This window comes from Furipterus horrens, unplaced genomic scaffold, assembly GCF_987537825.1.
Source record: "Furipterus horrens unplaced genomic scaffold, mFurHor1.1.pri manual_scaffold_2, whole genome shotgun sequence".
Taxonomy (NCBI): domain Eukaryota; kingdom Metazoa; phylum Chordata; class Mammalia; order Chiroptera; family Furipteridae; genus Furipterus; species Furipterus horrens.
This window is the reverse complement of record NW_028327172.1, coordinates 11,462,879-11,475,116: the sequence shown is the minus strand read 5'-3', so window position 1 is coordinate 11,475,116 and position 12,238 is coordinate 11,462,879. Positions and strand designations below refer to the sequence as shown.

General features: G+C 43.5%; 1 protein-coding gene across 21 annotated transcripts in view; it reads right to left on the bottom strand.

Moving 5' to 3' along the window:
• Positions 1-12,035, bottom strand: part of CELF1 (CUGBP Elav-like family member 1) — a 76,916-nt gene extending 64,881 nt beyond the window's left edge. For 15 of the 21 annotated variants that reach the window (XM_090261466.1, XM_090261458.1, XM_090261439.1 and 12 more), the window contains exon 1: positions 11,884-11,945. The gene's annotated coding sequence lies outside the window, so the exon portion shown is untranslated. Of the gene's footprint in view, positions 1-8,799; positions 8,873-11,883 lie in introns of all 21 variants that reach the window. The other 6 variants (XM_090261499.1, XM_090261508.1, XM_090261449.1 and 3 more) reach the window with 5 other exon arrangements.
• Between the last annotated feature and the right edge of the window lie 203 nt (positions 12,036-12,238).

Below are 12,238 nucleotides of genomic sequence, written 5' to 3'. Positions count from 1 at the left end.
AAAAGGGTTATTTTAAAATAGTTTCCCAAACCCATTGCCACAATCTATAACCCAAATTAGTTTAGTAAAGAAGTCTACAAACTTTTAAAGTGCACTTGTAAACAAATATATCCAGAGGCCATTAGACAGAAATAGCATACGATGAAAACAATAAATATATAATAAACATGGTGCCTTTCTGTGATCGTTTCCCATAAACTTCAAAGAGGAAGAGCAAAAGACGAGCCCAGAGGACAGTTTGACCACATTAGTTGGCTATCAGGGTGTCTAAAGACAAAAATGAAAGACTCTAGCAACCAGACATGAGAGGAGGCAAACTCCTAGGTGCTTTATTCGTTTTTACTACTGGTTTACAATTTCCTTGATTTTATTTTTAAATGCACGTCTTGGCCGGAAAAGCAAGAGAGCACAGGCTGCCAGCAGTATCAGATTCTCCTTTTCTTATTCTCTGGAGCTACAGAAAACAGAGCCAGAATCAGGGTTGTCTAGGAGCCTTCTGATTTTGTCCAAGCAACATACACTATGAGGTTTCAAGATCACAGAGCCACACAAAGGCTTTTAGAGTACAAATCTTAGCCAACTTAATGTCTCTCAATGGAAAGCTCGCCCCCCAGAAAACTCCTTGGAGCTTTAAAGTACTTTGAGTATCTTCAAAAGACAGTAATTTGAGGCAGTATTGAACTGTCTCAAAACATAAAGTACCATTAGACCAGACACGGAGTGTTCCACAAATATTTACTGAGTGCTGACTTTATGCGCGGTCCCAATTCAAGCAAGCATTGTGGACTGTAACCTTCTGTGTACACACGACAGGAAGGCATAACACCGTTCAGGTACATATTCACAACTTCGCCTCCCGGGTCAAATAATGTCTTCCAACTTTTTCTACCCTGCAAATCTATTCCCTCCTCGTTGTACGTAATTCCACATTTCAAAGCTGGCTCTTGTCTCTTTTTAATTCCTGCTCATTAATGTTACCGGAAAATTTTACATTTTTCTGGAATAAAGTCTTTCAACTTAACAGAAACATGATGATCGCAGGAAGAAATCAAATAAGAAGCATTGAACTGTCTTTCTCAGAGCTTCCCTCCCTCCCTCATTAACATTTCTCAAAGAGAAAAACTCCACTGTGCTGTTCCTATTACAGATCATTCATGAAGTTACTAACTGAGCTGAGACCAGACAGACTCCATCAATTGGGCACTCAGCCACTCACCATTACCCTTTGTTTAAAGTCTCAACTGCCTGCCATTCAACCCACATCATTGTGTTCCATTCAAGTCCATCAACCTTTTTCAAAAGAGTAAACAATCAGGACACTAAAATGTGTTACTTGCCTGGAAAAGAACAAAGGACCTGATCCATATGCCTTACAAAAAAATTATTTTAAAATGATGGCTCACTTTAAGTTTCCTATTTGAAACAGCAGTATTATTATCTGTCTTATATGCCTAAGAGGAGCACGTAGTTATAAACAAATAATCATTAAAACATGTTTTGGCCCTGTTCAGTGTGGCTCAGTGCATTGAGGGCCGGCCTGCAAACCGAAGTTGCCAGTTCGATTCCCTGTCAGGGCACATGCCTGGGTTGTGGGCCAGGACCAGTTGAGAGGCAATGGACCGAAGTGTCCCTCATCCATGGATGTTTCTTTCCCTCTCTTTCTCCCTCCCTTTCCCCTTCTCTATAAATTTTTTTTTTTTTTTTTTAAAGTAAAGAAGGGCTAGATCACAGAGTACAATTAGGGCAGAGACTATGTGCCTGAGTTCTCAAAAGAGATATAATCTACCCTCAAAAAGCTTAAAATCTTGCTGAAATGAAAAACAAGTGTTTTGGGTTTTTTTTTTAGATTTTTTTAAATTTATTTTTACGGAGAAGGGAAGGGAGGGAGAAAGAGAGGGAGAGATATATCAATGTGTGATGGCCTCTGACGTGCCCCCAACCAGAGACCTGGCCCGCACACAACCCAGGCATGTGTCCTGACTTGGAATCGAACCAGCAACCCTTTGGTTCGAAGGCCAGCGCTCAATCCACTGAGCCACACCAGCCAGGACAGAAAACAGATATTATTAACAAAAGAGTAAATAATATCCTATGATACAGTACCGGGGAGGTCAGCTGTGCACTAAATGACAAACTGAACCATGGCAGGGAAGGACTGAAGAATGTAAAATGCAGTATCTACCCCTCATCTCTAGCCACCTAAGAAATATGAACCCAAGGAAAAGTCTTTTAACACACAAACAGCCTCCAGTGAAATATCGTTGCCGAAAGCCTGCTATAAGGCTTAGAATGACTACAGGACCACAGGAGCAGTACTGCTACAATGTGCAGTAATAACCAGTCACCACCCCGACTTCCTTCCACTCCCTGGAGCCCCTAAGACTCTTGCTCAGACAGCATTCGGAATCAGGCAGGCAGCCAGAGGACGACACAGGTGTATCACTGGTAAGCCTCCCACCCAACCTAGTTGGCGGCCTCACGTCGGGCACAGAAACAACAGGCGAGCTAGGGTAGCGGTGTGGGGGGAGGGCACCAGAGCAGAGAAGAGGAATGTTTCCCACACACAAAAGGTAGGGGCACGAAAAGAAACTGGGAAATGCCTACAGCAAATTATCTGTAGAAAACAGAAAGTAGCAAAAACTTAGCAGATGTCCAAATAATATTGGGTTAAAAAAGATAGTCTATACCCACAGCAGACTATTACCCCGCATTATCACCAAATATCACACACATTCCGAGTCTATACAAGAGCTTGCTTCAATCTCACAGGAAACAAAGAAGTAAAAGAACAATGAGAAAGTGGTAACAGTTTCTAATTCAGGGATTCTTCTGCTAGAGAGTAGCAATGTTACATAAATGAAACTACTGACTACTGACCCAAAATAAAAGTGTAACACTGTAAAATTAAACAGCTTTGGAACCAAAAAACTTCATTTTTGTAGACTCCCCAAACTAAAAACATTCATTTCCCATCTCAGAACTAAAGTGTCAGTGGAGTTTCAATATGGGGATAGTGATACTCAACTCCATTGTGTCAAGGCTGAACGCAGTTGTAAAAAAGAAGAGCTGGCAGTCGGTGGAGGTCAAAAAGTGAAGAGTTCTTTTCAAAGCCACACTCTGCACCTGAAAGTGGCACATTAAAATCAATGAAGGGGCACTCACCCTCTTGGGAGCACACCCTCTGTAACTCCAAATAAACTTTACCTTATAATTTGAGTTCTGGACTTTGAAATCTTTCTTTGCCAAACTCAAAAACCAAGGTCCAATTGCACCATCAACACTGCCAGCAACAAAATCACTGTACAAAGAAGTTGTTAATTTATACATAAACTGTACACATTAGGATCCCTACCTTTTCTGCAGGGGGGGAAAAAAAAGTGTTACTAATATGGGCCAGAAACCAGTCTCTCCCTAAGGAACCTCAGCCTTTTCCTCTCTCCTAATGAAAGCAAAGACATGCATATTACTGACTCTTTGGGTGAAAGCTAAAAGCTATTCAATAAGCTATAAATAAATAATAGCCAAAAATAAATAAAATCAATTAAGAGAGATCCATCAGATCTCACTGCAGCCTAACTAGAACCCACCATTCCTATTTATAAAAGCTGTTCTGAAAATGAGTCTATTTCTTGTAAAGTGGGGTAAAGGTTAGCTGACTGAATGTTGTATTAGAACTTCATAAAACTCTTAGGTGTTAAAATGCTTTAAATCACTTAAGAGGCTGAATTGTCTTATTATTCAGTCTCCTCCCCTTTTTCATCCCTTGAGAAAAGTCTAATTAAAAAAAAAGATTTTACTTATTTATTTTCAGAGAGAGAGGAAGGGAGGGAGAAAGAGAAAGAGAAACATCAATGTGTGGTTGCCTCTCATGCACCCCCAATTGGAGACCTGGCCCACAATCAGGGCATGTGCCCTGACTGGGAATTGAACTGGAGACCCTTTGGTTTGTAGGCTGGCACTCAATTCACTGAGCCACACCAGCCAGGGCAGAAAAGTCTAATTTTAATGTAACTTTTCATTTTTATGAAATTAATGTTCTCTGTATAAAAATTTTAAAACAATGGTAAGTATGAAGAAGGAAAAAAAATCCATGTCCCAATGCCCAGAGATAATTGAGACAAGAGTTTTTAGGAGAATTAAAATTTCCTTAGTGAAAAAAATAATGTTAAGTCAATACGGAGTTTATGACGACTATAAAGCATTCTTGGAAAATTTTACAGATCTGGAACTCAAAGAGGTTTAAAATAAATATATGCTCATGGCCTCCATAGCATAGCAGAGGTTAAAAAAATAACAACAGAACAATTCTGTAAGAAAACCCAGTCTAACAGCCAATTTCAAGATAAAGATAAAGGTACAATTATAAAGATCTCATCAAGAAAACTGTCTTTTGCAAATTACAAAGCTCAGATAAGGATTCTTGATACAATATAGTTTACAAATACAAATAACTAAAACTGATTAACATCACAACTCTAAATATTAAAGCCAGCCCTTCCTCCCTCCCGCCCTTCCTCCCTCCCTCCCTTCCTCCATGCCTAAAACTAGCTACCTACTTAGGGAGAGACCTAGGTGTCCCTATTACAAATCCAATAATAAACTCGTTTGTATTTTCATAAAGTAGACAGCAAAAATGAATCTAGGAAACCACATTACTCAAGGATTCCACAGGGAACATGGGTTAAAAGGGTCTATGGGAAGGATGCCTTGAGTAGCACAACATTTCACATGCAAGAATTGGACATTAGGACATCGGACATCTCATCCTTTATGCCACAAAAGACAAAGGAAAATGCAGAACAAAATAAATCCAAGTACAAACAAAAGGAACACTAACTCAGTAGCTGCTTTTTCCAAATGGCACTGCTGTGTTCTTTGGCTGAACTGCATTACTGACCCATACGATAAGTAGTATGCCTGTTTCTACAGATGAAAAGAGGAAATAGCATTATCAATATTGAACCAGGCACTGCTCAGTGCCCAGCCTAAGTTATCTCAATTAACTCTCCTGTTACCATTCCAGCCTGATAGTCTTTTAAAGATGGGAAAACAGGCCCAGAAATGGTAAGCTCACACAGTGACGGCAGCAATTGTTAGACCCACTGGCTTGTCACACCTATCCTTCCCACGCTATAAACCCCACTCAAGTCACATCGGTTTTTGAAACCACAATTTTCATTTTAAGGACTCAAAAATCAAAGAATCAACTCTCAATTATGGGAAAGACTACTTTGCCAGGACTTTTTCAAAAATCTTGTTTCCATTTTACTTGCCTTTTGACTATTTTGTGTGCCACAGCACCTCTAGGAAAGAGTGTGTAGGTAAACACAGGATTATATTAATATTAATCAACTTTGGATTTGTCAGAAGTTCCACTCGAAAAGGCTACAAAGAAAGTTAATTCTTGGTTCAAATTACCGTATTTTTCACTCCATGAGACGCACTTTCTTCCCCCAAAAGCGGCAGGGATGGGGGTGGGGGGGAATGTCTTATGGAGCGAATATTGCATCACAGACTGTGATGTGTATTACCTGACCTGTCAACGGTGGCGACAGCTGTTAGAAGAGGAAGCGGTGGGTCCACACGAAACCCCTGGGGATGCTTAAACGTCCCACTTTACTGCTGAATCTCAGGGTGTCTGGTCAGTATGAAGATAGTGAAAAAGGTGATATCAGTGATTGTGAGCAACCAAGCTTCATAAATTCTGACACTAATGATGAGTTCTTGGGGTTTCCAGAAAACTAGAAGAGTACTTGAACCTTAAAGTCTCTCCTCATTTTTAGTGACAGTGATGATGGTTCTTAATACCGCTGTTGACTGCTGTTCACTTTACATGGCTGAAATTTTATCCTGTTATATTTTATTAAATATTTTAGTACACCATTTGGTTCAGAATATTTTTTTTCTTGTTTCCCTCCTCTAAACCTAGAGGTGCGTCTTCTAGAGCGAAAAATATGGTATATTTCTGAAATACTCGAACTTCCATGATACATTCAATCTCCAACTACACATTATCAAAAATAATCAAGACTCAAAGAATGGCCCTGGCAGGTGGCTCAGTTTGTTAAGAGTGTCATCCCCATATGCTAAGGTTGCGAGTTCGATCCCTGGTCAGGGCACATACAAGAATCAACCACAAGTAAATGAAACAACAAATCAATCCCTCTTTCTCTCTCAAAGCAATAAATAAGAAAAAATTTAAGAAGACTCAAAGAATACTTTGGAAAAAAAGTATGCATGTCCTCCCTGACACTGAAATGAAGTCTTATGAGTGAAGTACTGTGAGGGCTGTAATGGGATAACAGGGTTGAGTGAATAAAACTTCCAGTTCATCCCGTGACCCAACGATTTATGTTAAACTCCCTTTATTACGAGGCATGTGCTCTGGGATGAAAATGGAGTGGGAGGCACGGTCTGAAAAGCAGAGAGAAGAAAACAGTCAAGCAGGTGAAAAACAGCTATGAACTTCCAAAAAATAAGTAGAAGCCCATCTTAATAAGAAAGCCTTCATGTATGAGAATACTCTGAATAGCTTCGTTCCTACTGAAACAAACTGGGAAATCATGCTTTTACCCTGAAAATATTAATCAAACGAGCCCATTCAATGTCAGGGTTTTGGGGTTTGCTTTTTTTTAAAGATTTTATTTAGTTTTAGAGAGAGGGGAAAGGAGAAAGAAAGGGAGAGAAACATCGATGTGGGAGAAACACATCAATCAGCTGCCTCTCTTCACACGCCCCCAACTGGGGACCTGGCCTGCAACCCAGGCATGCGCCCTGACAGGGCATCAAATCGGCAACCCTTTGGTACGCAGACCGGTATTCAAGCCACCGAGCCACACCCTCCACAAGGGCTAAATGTCAGGTTTTTAAACTTATTTGTACACACTATGAAATATCTGGAGATCAGTCTACTCTCTGGGAAAAAAAAAAAAAACTACTCATATATTATAATTATAAAGCAAAGGCAGAAACTTAAAACTTGCCTATTCTTGTTCTCTTCGTGTGACACTTTTTCTGTACACAACCCATTCAAAGATCAGAAGTTATGATTAAATTAGAAATGGTGCTATAGGCCCTGGCTGCTGTGGCTCAGTGGATTGAGCGTCGGCCTGCGAGCCAAGTGTCGCTGGTTTGATTCCCAGTCAGGGCACATTACTAGGTTGCATGCCAGGTCCCCAGTTGGGGGCGCGAGTGAGAGGCAACCACACAGTGAAAAAAAAAAGAAATGGTGCTATTAACTGAAATTTGGTTTATGAGCTTGTTACTGGACATACCTGTGTGGCAATCTACACGCACAGCATGAATCCTAATCAATTCCGCAGCCTTATGCAGCTCCAAAAGAAGGAGAGCTATCAAGGGACATCCCTGACCTCAAGAAGCAGAGGAATTCAGCCACAAAAATTAATGAAGTCCAGGTACATATATGCTACAACATAGATGAACCTTAAAAACTTTGTTGGCTCTGGCTGGTGTGGCTCAGTGGCCTGAACGCTGGCCTGGGGACCTCAGGGTCACCAGTTCAATTCCTGGTCAGGGCACATGCCTGGGTTGCCTGCCAAGTCCCCATGGCAGTCACATGGATGTTTCTCTCCCTCTCTTTCTCCTTCCTTTCCCCTCTCTCTAATAATAAATAAATAACATCTTTAAAAAAAATTTTTTTGTGCTAAATGAAATAAACCAGACACAAAAGGACAGAAATATTGTAAGATTCTGGTTACACGAAAATACCTAGAAGAGGTATATTCACAAGACAGAAAACAGACTAGAAGTTACCAGGAGTGTCCAGAATGAAGGGAGTATTGGGCTTTTTGCTTAATGGTTACAAAGTTTAATTTTTTTTTTCCCCTTTTATTGATTCTAGAGAAAGGGGGAGGATGTGAAAGAGAAACATATGAAGAGCCACAACTCAGGCATGTGCTCTGGGAATCAACCCAGGCTTTTCAGTTTACAGGATCATGCCCAACCGAGCCACACCAGCCAGGGCTGGTTACAAAGTTTTTGGAAAAAAGAGAGTGGTGATAACTGCACTGTACTCTTAAAAATTATTTAAATGACCTAAACCTAAAACCTAAAATCATAAAACTTCTAGAAGACAATGTAGGGGAAAAGCTTCATGGTTTCAGACTTGGCAATGATTATCCTTTTTTTTTTTTTTAGATATAAAACCAAAGCATGCCGTAGCTCGTGTGGCTCAATGGACTGAGTGCCAGCCTGCGAACCACCAGAGTCGCCGGTTCAATTCCCAGTCAGGGCACATACCTGGACTGCAGGCTGGTGCGTGAGAGGCAACCACACATTGATGTTTCTCTCCCTTTCTTTCTCCCTCCCTTACCCTCTCTAAAAATAAATAAATAAAATCTTAGAATCCTAAAAAAAAAGAAAAAAGAAAGAAAAAAAGCACAGGCAACAAAAACAGAAACAGACAAATGAGACTAACATCAAACTTAAAAAATATTAAGTTTTTAAAGGACACAATTGACAAAATGAAAAGGCAACATACAGAATGGGAGGAAGTATGTGCAAATTATATATTTAATAAAGAGTTAATAATTGAGAATATATAAAAAACTGCAACTCAACAACAACAATCAAACAATATGGTTTAAAAACAGGCAAAGGACTTGAACAGACATTTCTGCAAAGACATTAGCCAACAAGCATATGAAAAGATGTTCAACATCATTACAGAGAAATGCATATCAAAAACCACAATAAGCCCTGACTAGTGTAGCTGAGTCGGTTGGGTGTCGTCCCGCAAAGCAAAAGGTTGCCGGTTTGATTCACGGTCAGAGCACATACCTAGGTTGCGGGTTTGGTTCTCGGTCGGAGGATCAATGTTTCTCTCCCTCTCTTTCCCTCCCTTCTCCTCTTTCTAAAAATAAATAGATAAGTTCTTTAAAAAAAAACACATATACACACAATGAGATATTTATCACTGCACAGTCATTAGGATAAGCTACTCTTTAAAAAAAATGTTAAGCCAGAAAATAACAAACGTTGGCAAGGATATGGAAATACTGGAGCCCTTGTACTGTTGCTGGGATTGTCAACTTTCAGATTTGCAAGATAAAAATTCTGCAGACATTTCCCAACGACGTGAATGTACTTAATGCCACAGAACTGTACACACAAAAATACTTAAGATGATCAAGCTTATGTTATGTAATTTTTACCACATAAAAATGTGCTAAATATAAAAATTGGTTAAAATAGCAACTTTTGTTGTATATATTTCAATTTACAAGTAATTTAATATATCAAAAACCAATGAATTATATGTGAATTAAATCTCAAAAAAGCTTTTTTTTTCCTTTTTTTTTTTAAAGGCAGAGGAAACAGCAATTTGTTGTGGGCACCCAAAGCCCTGAATGGAGAGGAGCCTACTGTTTCTATTTCCTCCAAATTCACCCTGGCCTCCAGGTGACAGCTCTTCTCTTTCCCTTTCCCCGGCATACCAGCCCCTTCACCTCCCACTTCCATATTAGGTCCAGCCTCACAGTCAAGTTAAGTTGAAGAAGCCACAGTGGCAGTTCCTGGAAGGGACATGGAATTCAGGACTCACAGTCCACATCTAGCAGAAAGCCCAAAACTTAATTTAAAAAGAAAAAAATCCAGTAGACATACAATAAGTGGCCTTCCTCTCCTCTTCCAGCTCAGCATATGTTTAAAAGAGCAACTTCTCTGCTCCTGTGCTGGGCTATCCACTGACCACATGTGCTGGAGCTGAGCTGCATCTAAAATAAGGTTGTAAAACTATGCTTATCACCTATTATTAAATCTTAAAAACACATCACAAAACTGTTACTTGGATAAGACTCCTTTGGTAAAATAAGAAACATTTCTATAGCATATAAAAAGAGCAGTAAGATAAAGAATCTAACTTCTGTAATAATAAAAATACACAGGAATTTTATATATTAAACAAACAAACCACCTGTCTCAAAATTTCACTGCCAGCCTCTCCTGCCACAGGCCCTCTCACTAGCTGCAGCGCTGAAACTGGACTAATTAGCACCCGGCCAGAGGCAGATACCATTGCCTCCATTTTGCAGAAGAGAATAAACTGAGGCTCAGAACAGGGGCGTGGCCAAGGTTGCACAGCTTGTAACTGACAGGGTGAGGATTACAGTCCAGGCCTTCTAACTTCAAGCTCAGGACCCTTTCCATTCCATCACACCTTAAAGGGCAATTTGCAAGATACCATTTAAAAAAAAATCTACGATGAGACTGTCTTAAGAGCACTGGCTATGTAACCTTGGGCAAAGTCACTTAACCTCTGGGAACCTCAGTTCCTTCATCTGAAATGTGAAAGGGTTTGGAAAAGATACTCTATCTCTAAGAGTCCCGCTTCCTAATGGATTTTAAGTGCAGACGCTATATAAGAGATAGTAAGGAGGGAAAGAAAAACCACGGGCAAGAAGGAATGGCTGGAGAGAAGTGGGAAGCCTGTGCTCTGGGCCAGGAGCCATTCTTTGTGGAAACAGGTGTCTCCAGTCAAGAGCAAAGAACTGGGGGAACCATCAACTTCCTGGTTAAAGCAACAGCTCGGAAGTTCCAGATTCAACCTTGGCTAATTCATGACCGAAAACCCCACGCGAATGTCAGAATATAAAAACTGGCATGGAGGATGTGGGGTGAGTGCAGCAACAGTGTTTGCACGCAATGGTCACTCGGTGATTTTCCACGTGGGTTCATTCATGTTAAAACGGAAGGAGCCCTGGGTGAGTCTAAGTGGAGACACCTTCCTCACCAAGCATTCCAGGGGAGACGGAAACGGGCACAGCACTCTAGGAAAGTACACACTTGTCAAGAGCCCACCCAACACTGGCAGAGAAGGGGAAAGGATGCGATCAAAGCCCCACCACCACCACCACCACCACCGCTCCTCTTTCCAGGGAGAATCAAAGACAAGGGAAAGCCTTTAAAAGCTGAAGTTCCCGTCCAGGAGTCACTGGACATCTGCAACCTCTTCTACGGCAGACATTACAGCACTCCACGCTACCTAAAACTGTTCTACAGCCGCTGAACTCGAAGGTAATAAAAGTACAGCATTAACTCTCCTGGCGAGATAATTCCATTTTTGCTGAAACAGGCTCCGATCAAAAAAACCTCACCACCTTCTTAACTAGGAGGACGAGCCCAAACCACCGGGAAGGTCCTTAAAGCGCGTGCAGCAGTCTTAGAGAATTGAAACAGCCAGCCCCGAGAACCACAACCAGGACGCCGGTGGCCTGCAACGCCACGCCGGGAGCCTAGCAGAAAGCGCTCCGCGCTCCGGGAGCGAGACTCCAGCCCTGCTTTGCTTCTAGGCCACGACTGGGTGAACACCTGATGTGGGGGGAGGGCGAGCCAAGGCCCTAGCGGATCTGGGGCGAGGAACCGAGGCTCTCGAGGTTCCCGGGGAGAAGCGCTGCCCTCCAGAGGCAGGGGTCCTGGGGCACCCCCTGGGGTGAGCACCTAGAACATGCGGGCAGACAGGAGCAGGGAAGCGGTGTCCCGGGCAGCCAGCCTGGGTCTGGCACGGAGACCGGAAAAAAAAAAAAAGGAGGGGGGGACGGAGCTACCCCCAGGCAGGGAACGAAGGCTTGTGGGTCCGGAGGGTGAAGGCAAAGAGCGCGAGGAGAGAGGCCACGAGGAGGGCGGGTCTCCCTGGGCGCGGGGGCACGCGCCGGGACCCGGGGAGCAGAGAACCGCGACACGCGGGCGGAGATCACAGACCTGCCCCCAGGGCGCGGGGAAAGAGGAGCGGCCGCGCCCGGAGGGCCTTGTGGCCGCGACCGCCCGGACCGGACCCGCCCCGCGGCGCCTCCCTCCTGCCTCTTTTCCCTCCCTCGTTCCCTCCCTCCCGCCAGCGGCCCGTTATCCCGCGCCCGCCGCACTCACCAGCGGCTGCACCTGAGCCCGCCGCTGCCTCGACTGCTGCCTGCGCCTCCTCAGCCGCCGCCGCCTCGCTGCTGAGGCCGAGTCCCGGGGGAGCCTCCGCGTCCCGCCGCCGCCGCCGCCGCCGCCAGAGCAGAACACCCCAAAATGGCGGCACTTCCGGCACCTACCACCGGCGGGGAGGGCGGAGGAGGAGGGGGAGGGGGAGGGCGGCGAGCGGGGACGTACCACCACGGTGCCGCCCGCAGCTCAGATCCGAGCGGAACGCGGCGCGGCGCAGGGGCGGGCGGGGCGCCCGGCGCTGCAGCGCCCCCTCGGGCTGGGGACTGGAGAGGCAACGGCGCCGAAAGCCCCGGGG